Raw genomic sequence first — 11,828 nt, 5'->3', positions numbered from 1 at the left:
TTCCCTCCCTCCTTTATTCATTCCCTCTCTCATTCCCACCCTCACTCATTCATTCCCACCCTCACTCATTCATTCCCTCCCTCCTTCCCTCTCTCATTTCCTCCCTCCCTCATTCATTCCCTCACTCATTCCCACCCTCACTCATTCATTCCCAACCTCACTCATTCATTCCCTCCCTCCCTCCCTCATTCCCTCCCTCTCTCATTTCTTCCCTCTCTCATTCATTCATTTCCTCCCGCCCTCATTCATTCCCTCACTCATTCCCACCCTCACTCATTCATTCCCTCCTTCCCTCATTCATTCCTCCCTCCTTCACTCATTCATTTCCTCCCTCCCTCACTCATTCATTTCCTCCCTCCCTCACTCATTCCCACCCTCATTCATTCCTTCCCTCACTCATTCATTTCCTCCCTCCCTCATTCATTCCCTCACTCACTCATTTCCTCCCTCCCTCATTAATTCCCTCACTCACTCATTCATTTCTTCCCTCCTTCACTCATTCATTTCCTCCCTCCCTCACTCATTCATTCTCTCCCTCCCTCATTCACTCATTTCCTCCCTCCCTCACTCATTCGTTTCCTCTCTCCCTCATTCATTCCCTCACTCATTCCCACCCTCACTCATTCCCTCCCTCACTCATTCGTTTCCTCCCTCCCTCATTCCCACCCTCACTCATTCCCACCCTCACTCATTCCCTCCCTCACTCATTCGTTTCCTCCCTCCCTCATTCATTCCCTCACTCATTCCCTCCCTCACTCATTCCCTCCCTCATTCCCACCCTCACTCATTCCCTCCCTCATTCCTTCCCTCACTCATTCCCTCCCTCATTCCCACCCTCACTCATTCCCTCCCTCATTCATTCCCTCACTCATTCCCACCCTCCCTCACTCATTCCCACCCTCACTCATTCCCTCCCTCATTCCTTCCCTCACTCATTCCCTCCCTCACTCATTTCCACCTCACTCATTTTCTCCCTCACTCATTCCCTCCCTCACTCATTCCCACCCTCACTCATTCATTCCCTTCCTCCCTCATTCCCTCCCTCTCTCATTTCCTCCCTCCCTCATTCATTCCCTCACTCATTCATTCCCACCCTCACTCATTCATTCCCTTCCTCCCTCATTCCCTCCCTCTCTCATTTCCTCCCTCCCTCATTCATTCCCTCACTCATTCCCACCCTCATTCATTCCCAACCTCACTCATTCATTCCCTCCCTCCCTCCCTCATTCCCTCCCTCTCTCATTTCTTCCCTCTCTCATTCATTCATTTCCTCCCGCCCTCATTCATTCTCTCACTCATTCCCACCCTCACTCATTAATTCCCTCCTTCCCTCATTCATTCCTCCCTCCTTCACTCGTTCATTTCTCTCCCTCACTCACTCATTCCCTCCCTCACTCATTTCCTCCCTCACTCACTCATTCATTTCCTCCCTCCCTCACTCATTCCCTCACTCATTCCCACCCTCATTCATTCATTCCCTTCCTCCCTCATTCCCTCCCTCACTCATTCCCACCCTCACTCATTCATTTCCTTCCTCCCTCATTCCCTCCCTCTCTCATTTCCTCCCTCCCTCCTTCATTCCCTCACTCATTCCCACCCTCCCTCACTCATTCCCACCCTCACTCATTCCCTCCCTCATTCCTTCCCTCACTCATTCCCTCCCTCACTCATTCCCTCCCTCACTCATTCCCACCCTCACTCATTCATTCCCTTCCTCCCTCATTCCCTCCCTCTCTCATTTCCTCCCTCCCTCATTCATTCCCTCACTCATTCCCACCCTCCCTCACTCATTCCCACCCTCACTCATTCCCTCCCTCATTCCTTCCCTCACTCATTCCCTCCCTCACTCATTTCCAACTCACTCATTTTCTCCCTCACTCATTCCCACCCTCACTCATTCATTCCCTTCCTCCCTCATTCCCTCCCTCTCTCATTTCCTCCCTCCCTCATTCATTCCCTCACTCATTCCCACCCTCACTCATTCATTCCCTCCCTCCCTCCCTCATTCCTTCCCTCTCTCATTTCTTCCTTTCCTCATTCATTCATTTCCTCCCTCTCTCATTCATTCCCTCACTCATTCCTACCCTCACTCATTCATTCCCTCCTTCCCTCATTTATTTCCTCCCTCCTTCACTCATTCATTTCCTCTCCTTCACTCATTCATTTCTCTCCCTCCCTCCCTCACTCATTCCCTCCCTCACTCATTTCCTCCCTCACTCATTCATTTCCTCCCTCCCTCACTCATTCCCACCCTCATTCATTCCCTCCCTCACTCACTCATTCATTTCCTCCCTCCCTCATTCATTCCCTCACTCATTCCCACCCTCGCTCATTCATTCCCACCCTCACTCACTCATTCCCTCTATCCCTCACTCTTTCCCTCCCTCACTCATTCTCTCATTCATTCATTTCCTCACTCATTCCCACCCTCGTTCATTCCCTCACTCACTCATTCCCTCCCTCACTCACTCATTTCCTCCCTCCCTCACTCATTCATTCCCTCACTCATTCCCACCCTCATTCATTCCCTCACTCACTCATTCCCTCCCTCACTCATTCCTCCCACTGCCTTCTGTGGGGTCCCCAGCCGGTGCTTCCTGGCACAGACCAGTAGCAGGAGGGGTGGCTGTGAGCCCTAGGCCTGCCCAGGCTGCCTCCTACCTGAGCCGCCCACCAACAGTCTCCCCGGGATGGAGGTCTGGGGCAGCAGGGCAGCCTCCCTCAGACTCCAGGCCCCAGGAGCCACACACAGCCCTGTCCCACAGAGACCAGTGTGGGCCTGGCTGGGCCACACCTCCTGGGCTCAGAGCCTCTGCGGCCTGTCTAGACACCTGTTCTCCCAGCCCCCAGCTCTGAAATCCTGAGTATCTGCTTTCTGCTTTTTTTTTTTTTTTTTTTTTTTGAGACGGAGTTTCGCTCTTGTTACCCAGGCAGGCTGGAGTGCAATGGCGTGATCTCGGCTCACCACAACCTCCGCCTCCTGGGTTCAGGCAATTCTCCTGCCTCAGCCTCCTGAGTAGCTGGGATTACAGGCACGCACCACCATGCCCAGCTAATTTTTTGTATTAGTAGAGACGGGGTTTCACCATGTTGACCAGGATGGTCTCGATCTCTTGACCTCGTGATCCACCCGCCTCGGCCTCCCAAAGTGCTGGGATTACAGGCTTGAGCCACCGTGCCCGGCCTTTTTTTTTTTTTTTTTTTTTTTTTTTGACACAGAGTCTCACTCTGTAGCCCAAGCTGGAGTGCAGTGGCATGATTTCGACTCACTGCAACCTCCACCTCCCAGGTTCAAGGGATTCTCCTGTCTCAGCCTTCCGAGTAGCTGGAATTACAGGCGCCCACCACCATACCCGGCTAATTTTTGTATTTTAAGTAGAGATGGGGTTTTGTCATGTTGCCCAGGCTGGTCTTGAATTCCTGACCTCAAGTGATCCACCCACCTTGGCCTCCCAAAGTGCTGGGATTACAGCATGAGCCTCCCACGTGCCCGGCTGAAATCTGCATTCTTAACCAGTAACTTGGGTGAACCTGGTGGAAGGATATGGCCGTTGGGCTTCCTGGCTTGGGCTAAGTTTCCAATGCCATCTTTCCGGCAAAGATGCTGGCACGGGGCTGTGTGGGGAGGTGTCAGCCAGTAAAGGCCGTGGCCAGAGAAAAGCCAGGAAGAGCCATGGCCTGGGGGGACCTGCTCCAGCCTCAGGCACAGAGAGGGCAGGGCTGGCGAGGTGGGGGGCTGGCAGCGTTGTGAGTTGCGGGGGTGCTTTGGGAGGCTGACTGGATGGATGTGGCGTGTGGCTGGGGAGGAACTGGGCCTGAAGCTGTGGGCCACAGGAGCCATAGAAGGTTGTGGAATGGGAGAAGCAAGACGGGGCCCTGGTTCCCTGTGTGTGTGGGGAGGGATTGAGACTTGGGCTCAGGCACTCAGAGAATTCCTGCCTGGTGGAAAGTGGTGCCGGGAGCGGGCTGGGGACTGGGGAGGCTGTGGCAGGTGGGGGTGAGGGGCATGGAGCCAGTAGGGGAGGGAAGAGGCTCCCTCAATTGGGTGATTTCAGCCCAGAAGCGTTCTTTGAACAGCCTGCACGTGGCACACATGTTTTCAAGGAGAGGGCACTTGTTGGGTCCAGCTCCCTGGGTACCAAGGAGAAGCTGAGGCTTGGAGAGGGTAGGGGGTTTGAATCAGTAACTGTGACATCCTGCACAAGGCTTGTGGCTGACTGTGCCAGGCACGCGCCACCCTTGCCCCGGTCCCCTTGGGCGGGGAGCAGGAACTGTGATGAGGAGCTGCCTGCAGTAGGGCGGGACCTCCAGTCCTCTGGGCGCCCTTTCTGGGCCCTGCTGGGACCAGGCTCTGCACACTGGGTTTTGAGAGCAGAGGCCGCTGCTCCAGGGCCCCATTCCCCGGAGGAAGAAGGGCCTCTGCAGTAGAGTGAAGGTGGACCGTTACCCCGGAGCATGTACAAAAACCAGCTCCAGAGTCAGCTCTGGCCAGGCGCGGTGGCTCACGCCTACAATCCCAGCACTTTGGGGGCCAAAGAAGGCAGATCACGAGGTCAGGAGTTTGAGACCCACCTGACCATGATGGTGAAACCCTGTCTCTACTAAAAATAGAAAAATTAGCCAGGCGTGGTGGCACGCACCTGTAATCCAGCTACTCTCGGGAGGCTGAGGCAGGAGAATCGCTTGAACCCAGGAGGCAGAGGTTGCGGTGAGCTGAGATCACGCCACTGCGCTCCAGTCTGGGTGACAGAGGGGACACTGTGTCAAAAAAAAAAATGACTCTGGTTCCTGTGTCTCCAGCTCGGATGTCCCCCGCTTCCTCCTCCAACTGAAGACACGCCCTTGACTCTCTGGGGGTCTCCCCTGTAGCCCAACCTAGCCAGGATGAGGCTTTCAGAAGATACTGCTCAGAGCCTGTGACCCAGCTGTGCGCAGATCCTGCTGTGTTCCACAGGGCTCCCTCCGAGCTCCCTGAGGCAACCCCCTAATCACAGAGGCGTGGGCCACCCTTCTGACACCCTGCCCGGGCCCTCAGCCTCTGGCTGTCCCAGACAGTGTAAGTGGTGTCTTCTAGAGGTCCCGGGCCGGGGGGCTGGGTGGGGAGAAGGTGCAAAGCCTGCTCTTCCCTCCAGGGTGGGGGACAGCCCCCCATTGTGCTGCTTCCTTGGTGGGGTCACCAGGCTCACAAGTCCCCATCCACTAGAAGAATGGCGGGGGCAGGAGCAGGGTCTGGAGCCGTTTCTGTTTGCCTGCGCCTTGACCTACAGCTTTGATGTTCTGTGCCCCGAAGAGGTGGGCCTCACTGGATGCACGTCGCCCCCAACCCCGAAATTGATCACCTCTATCTCCAAGAGAGGCCGGTACCAGGCCAGGCGCCCGGAGCCAGGTGATAGACGGACCTCCCACCGTGCGTCCCCAGTCCTGCTCGCAGCTGGCAGAGTGGGACTGAGAGGTGTCTGAGCGTCTTGGGACCTGCAGAGAATAGTGTGCCTGGTGGAGTCGTGGCAGCCCCTCGAAACCAGTGGAGGGAGACTCCCGCCGGCAGCCAGGGGCTTTCTAGCCCCCAACCCTCTGAAACAGACGGAAAAGCCCGGGGTGTGTGGGGCGTGACCTTCTCTCCTCCCGCCCAGCCTAGCCTGCAGCATTCCGGTCCTGGTGCACCTGATGGGGCGGGTCCCCTCCTCTCTCCCCAGACTGCAGCCTCTTCTGCCTCTGATAGACGCCTCGCTCCTGCACACCTGTGTGCTTCCCAGCTCCACGTCTTCTCCCAGGCAGTAGTGCCCCACGCGCCCTCCCTGCCCTCCCACCCCAGCTGCAAGGTGGCTGTTTCTGGCCCCCACTAAATTGCAACCCTTGGGTGGGGCGCAGCGACTCACACCTGTAATCCCAGCTCTTTGGGAGGCCAAGGCGGGTGGATCACCTGAGGTCAAGAGTTCCAGACCAGACTGGGCAACATGGTGACACCCCATCTCAACAAAAAATTTAAAAACTAGCTGGGCATGGTGGCGCCCACCTGTGCTCCCAGCTGCACAAGAGGCTGAGGTGGGAGGACTGCTTGATCCTGGGAGGCCGAGGCTGCAGTGAGCTAAGATCGCACTACTGTACTCCAGCCTGGGTGACAGTGAGACTCCATCTCAAAAAAAAAAAAAAAAAAAAAGGCCAGGCACGGTGGCTCACGCCTGTAATTCCAGCACTTTGGGAGGCCAAGGTGGGTGGATCACCTGAGGTCGGGAGTTCAAGACCAGCCTGGCCAACATGGTGAATCCCTAGCTCTACTAAAAATACAAAAATCAGCCGGGTGTGTAATGCCAGCTACTCTGGAGGCTGAGGCAGCAGACTCTGTTGAACCCAGGAGGGGGAGGTTGCAGTGAGCTGAGATCGCACCACTACCCTCCAGCCTGGGTGGCAGAGCGAGACTCTGTCTCAAAATAAAAATAGGCCGGGTGTGGTGGCTCAAGCCTGTAATCTCAGCACTTTGGGAGGCCGAGGCAGGCGGATCACCTGAGGTCAGGAGTTCAAGACCAGCCTGGTCTTGGAGAAACCCTGTCTTTTAAAAAAATAAAAAATAAAAAAGTTGATCACAGCTGCCTCCCCTGCACTGCCCATCTTATGTTCTAACAATCTATTTAGGGGTCTGTCTCCCACCCCCACCACAAGGCCCAGAACAGGGACTGCGCCAGGCAGGGCCGGTGGGAGCGCTCAGGAGTGCGGCGCCTACGGAGCACAGGGGTCCGATTTGTCGGGCCTGCTTTTGGCCTCTGTGCTGGTGGCTACCAAGCGACGGCAACGCACCTGCCTGCTGGGTCCCAGGACCGCCCTCTGCTACAGCAGGCAACGCAGGTTCGACCCCACACCAAGCAGCAGGGCCACTAGCCGGTGCACTCACCCATTTGCGTAATTACGTGTGCCTTAAAAGGAAACTTCTCAAGCCTGTAATCCCAGCACTTTGGGAGGCCGAGGCGGGTGGATCACGAGGTCAAGAGATCGAGACCATCTTGGTCAACATGGTGAAACCCCGTCTCTACTAATACAAAAAATTAGCTGGGCACGGTGGCGCGTGCCTGTAATCCCAGCTACTCAGGAGGCTGAGACAGGAGAATTGCCTGAACCCAGGAGGCGGAGATTGCGGTGAGCCGAGATCGCGCCATTGCGCTCCAGCCTGAGTATCAAGAGCGAAACTCCGTCTCAAAAAAAAAAAAAAAAAAAAAGGAAACTTCACGGCCGGGTGCGGTGGCTCACACCTGTAATCCGAGCACCTTGGGAGGCCGAGGCAGGTGTGTCACAAGGTCAGGAGTTCGAGACCAGCCTGGTCGACATGGTGAAACCCCGTCTCTACTAAAAATACAAAAAATTAGCCAGGCATGGTGCTGTGCGCCTGTAGTCCCAGCTACTCGGGAGGCTGAGGCAGAAGTGCTTGAACCCAGGAGGCGGAAGTTGCAGTGAGCCGAGATCATGCCACTGCACTCCAGCCTGGCACCTGCTGACAGAGCAAGACTCAAAAAAAAGGAAACTTTAAGTCACTACTGGACCGGGACAGCCTTCCACCCTCGCCATCCATGGGAATCGAGAGCCTTGCCTGTGGTTTTGGCCGCCAGCTTTCAGCACCCTGCAGATTATGTTTTCGTTAGAGGGTGGTTGAGGGAAGGAAGGGGAGAGGAGCTGAAGCCTGGCAGGGGCATTAAAGCAATCAAATGCTGGCCGGGAGGGGAGACTGTCTTTATTTCACTTCATTACAATTTTTTTTTTTTTTAGAGACAGGGCTGGGTGCGGTAGCTCACACCTGTAATCCCAGCACTTTGGGAGGCTGAATCACATCACTTGATGTCAGGAGTTTCAGACTATCCTGGCCAACATGGTGAAACTTCGACTCTACCAAAAATACAAAAATTAGCTGGACAAGGTGGGCGCCTGTAATTCCAGCTACTCCGAGGCTGAGGCAGGAGAATCGCTTGAACCTGGGCAACAGAGTGAGACTCCATCTCAAAAATAAATAAAAAATAAAAATAAATATAGACAGCCCACCCCCCACCGTGTTGCCTCAACTGGTCTCAAATTCCTGGGCTTAAGGGACCCTCCTGCTGGGATTACAGGTGTAAGCCTCTATGCATGGCTAAGTTAATATAATTTGATTTAATTTTAAGACAGAGTCTCACTCTGTCACCCAGGCTAGAGTGCGGTGGTGCAATCCTGGTTCACTGCCGCCTTGACTTCCCCAGTCTCAAGCAACCCTCCCACCTCAGCTGCTTGAGTAGCTGAGATTACAGGTGTGTGCCACCACACCCAGCGAATTTTTGTATTTTTTGTAGAGACGGGGGTTTCACTATGTTGGCCAGGCTGGTCTCGAACTCCTAACCTCGGCCTCCCAAAGTGCTAGGATTACAGTGAGCCACGCGCCCGGCCCACTCGATAATTCAACTATATTGAATAGAGGGTCCTGGAACCTCTGAGAACCACCCGTGGACACGTGGTCTCCGTGTCCCTATGCTGAGAACGTGCTTGAGCAAACACCAGCACGGGCAAGTGCCCTCTCGCGACTCCCTCGCCGCGCCCCCACGCTCTGTCTCCACAGCCAGCACTCCAGGTCCTGACGGTGCTCACAACCAAGGCTGTGTGTCCTCCGTGGCCCATGCCTGAGGAATGGCAGGCAAGTCTGCTGCTCCGCACTCTGGGGGGAAGGGAAGCTCTGCCAGGCCGTGGGACGCCACAGCCACAGCGACACCTTTTTCCCGTCACCGGGGCCCTTGTCCCAGAGCTGACAACCACACTGCGCCAGCTGCCCCGGCCTTCCTGCTCCCTGTCTGCCAGGCTGTGCTGCTGACTTGTCCCGGGAGTACCTCCAGGCCATGAGAACATGAGGTGTGCCTTCTCCAGGCCACGAGTGCCCTGAGGTACTGCCAACTCCTTTTTTTTTTTTTTTGAGATGGAGTCTTGCTCCATTGCTCAGGCTGGAGTGCTTTGGTGCTATATCAGCTCACTGCAACCTCCGCCTCCCGGGTTCAAGCGATTCTCCTGCCTCAGCCTCCCGAGTAGCTGCGATTACAGGCGCGTACCACCATGCCCAACTAATTTTTGTATTTTTAGTAGAGATGGGGTTTCTCCATGTAGGCCAGGCTGGTCTTGAACTCCTGACCTCATGATCCTCCTGCCTTAGCCTCCCAAAGTGCTGGGATTACAGGTGTGAGCCACTGCGCCTAGCCCCAACTCCTTTTATTTATTTATTGAGACAGGATCTCGCTCTGCCACCCAGGCTGCAGTGCAGTGGCGTGAACCTGGCTCACTGTAGCCTGAAACTCCTGGACTCAAGCACTCCTCCTGCCTCAGCCTCCGGAGTAGCTGGGTAACAGGAGCATACCACCATGCTCAGCTAATTTTTGTATGTTTTGTAGAGATGGGGTTTCAACATGTTGCCCAGGCTGGTCCCAAACTCCTGGGCTCAAGCAATCTGCCCTACTCAGCCTCCCACAGCGCTGGGATTAGAGACATGAGCCACCGCACCCCGCCCAACTTCATATCTACTCTGTTCTTTTCGAGACAACAGAGGGGTGCCAGCGCTGTGCTGGGGTAGAGGAGGCACGCAGGAGGATCCGTTTCTGCCACCACCTCTATCCCAGGCTGACAGGCCACTCGGGAGATGGCTCAGCAAGGTGGGGGTTGCTGCAGAGTGGGAGCCACACTATTGGGAGGATGGTGAAAACGCCCCGGCACACTCACAGGTCCAGGCAGCCTTCCCGGAGGAGGTGGTGTGGAGTTTCCCAGCATGCAGTGGGAGGATGGGCCAGGGCATGGTTCAGTAGGCCAGGCTGAGGGCTCACGGGGTGGGGCTGCCTGAATGGGAGCCCAGCAAGGAATTGAGACCGTGCCCTGCGGGCAGAGGGGCACAGAGCAGGGTCTTCATAACACAAGTGATTCGTTGTGGAGCAGCTGGGAGGAGCAGGACCCTTGTTGGGGAAACTGTCACCTGAACTCCTGCAGAAATCAGGGGTGTGGGGGCTCGGTGGTGTGGACAGGGCCCCACAGAGAGGTGGATGGAGGGGTGTCCAGGACTCAGACTTGCAGGGAGTGGGAGGGAAGAGGGAGTCCTGGGTGACACCAGGACTAGCATTTGGGTGGCTGGGGGATGCTGGGTCTGCAGGTCCGGGTGGCTGGGGCCCAGGGGGATCAGGTTGGGTCCTGTTGTGTTCCAGGAGCCTGGGACCCGCTGGAGTGTAGACCTGCCTGTCTCAGCTGTGCAGGTGCATGAAGCCCCATCGGGGAGACTGCCCGGGAAGGGGGAGGGCACAGGCAAGAGGGCCGTGCCGGGACCCAAGGGATGGCAGCAGGGGTCAGCAGAGGGGCCGGGGGTGGGGCGGACGCTGGAGCAGGAGACCAGGGAAGGTTTGTCCAGGAAGCCTGAGGCAGGGCCCATCGGACGGCTGCCGGGCAGGGCTGGCAGGAGGTCAGGTGGGTCGGCGCAGCCACACGTCGCATCGCAAGCACCCGGGCAGTGCGCCGAGTCCACCCGCCTCCTGGGCTGCCTGCCGCCGCCTGGTGGCCCTGCCCTGGGGCGCCGGTGCCTCAGGAGACACGGCCATGGCCCTGGAGTGGGTGTTAGTGTGAGGCGGCCCCCGGGAGGGGCTCAGCGCTGAGCCCGTGGGGACCCCTCCAGGGACACGGGGTGCCTGAGCCCAGAGCCTGCAGTGGGCTGTGCTTGTGTTGGGGCAGAGAGGACACGCTCTGGCGAGGACAGCGGGCACTGACTGGTGCCTGAGATGCTGGAGGCGGGGCAGACAGGCCTGCAGCCACGCCTCTGCGGTCACACTCCGGGAGGGCGTCTGGGCTGTCAGCCCCACCCCACCCAGCAGGAGGGGCGTGGGGAGGCGGGCAGCAGGTTGGACCAGGTCTCCTGACCCGGGGCTGCAGGCAGGTGGGGTTGGGCTCCTGGGATTCCTATGACCATGGACGGCGGGTGGGATCCTGTATTCGCCACCTGAAGCCGACTTGTGAAACTTCAGCTTCTTAACAAGGTAGCCTGACACTTGTTTTCTTTTTTTTTTTACAGGCTGAGTTTCGCTCCTGTTGCGCAGGCTGCAGTGCAATGGCGCAATCCTGCAACCTCCACCTCCTGGGCTCAAGGGGTTCTTGTGCCTCAGCCTCCCATGTAGCTGGGATTACAGGTGCCCACCACCACACCTGGCTCATTTTTTTTGTATTTTCAGTAGAGACGGGGTTTTGCCATGTTGGCCAGGCTGGTCTCCAACTCCTGATCTCAGATGATCCACCCACCTTAGCCTCCCAAAGTGCTGGGACGACAGATGTGAGCCACCGCGCCCACCCCAGCCCCTGCCCCCAGACACTAATTTTTTTTAAAAAAACAAACAAACAAACTTCAGCTTCTTAGACGTGCTTTCAGGGCTACAGAAATGGCTTGCGTTTTATATCCACTTACGTAAGCGTGTGTGCGCTGAGCCAGGCACATGGGCACGCTCGCTTGGTGCAGGCATTTCGGGGTGTGTTAGCTGCACAGCTCTGTCAACCTCTTGGAGGCTTGGGGAATTTGGCTCCGAAACCTGTGCCCTGGGTCATGCCCTCTTGATCCAGAGAGCAGGGACATTTGCCTGTGTGTTCACTGCTATATTCTGCCTTTTTTTTCTTTTTTCCTTTTTTTTTTTTTTTTTTGAGACGGAATCTTGCTCTGTCCCCTAGGCTGGAGTGCAATGGTGCAATCTCACCTCACCGCAACCTCCGCCTCCTGGGTTCAAGCAATTCTCTTGTTCGCCTCCCGAGTAGCTGTGAGCCACCACACCTGGATAATTTTTGTATTTTTAGTAAAGACGGGGTTTCACCACGTT

This window comes from Aotus nancymaae, unplaced genomic scaffold (assembly GCF_030222135.1).
Source record: "Aotus nancymaae isolate 86718 unplaced genomic scaffold, 86718_ANA_hifiasm-v0.15.2.pri h1tg000049l, whole genome shotgun sequence".
Taxonomy (NCBI): domain Eukaryota; kingdom Metazoa; phylum Chordata; class Mammalia; order Primates; family Aotidae; genus Aotus; species Aotus nancymaae.
The sequence above is the reverse complement of the archived record's forward strand: the minus strand, read 5'-3'. Positions refer to the sequence as shown.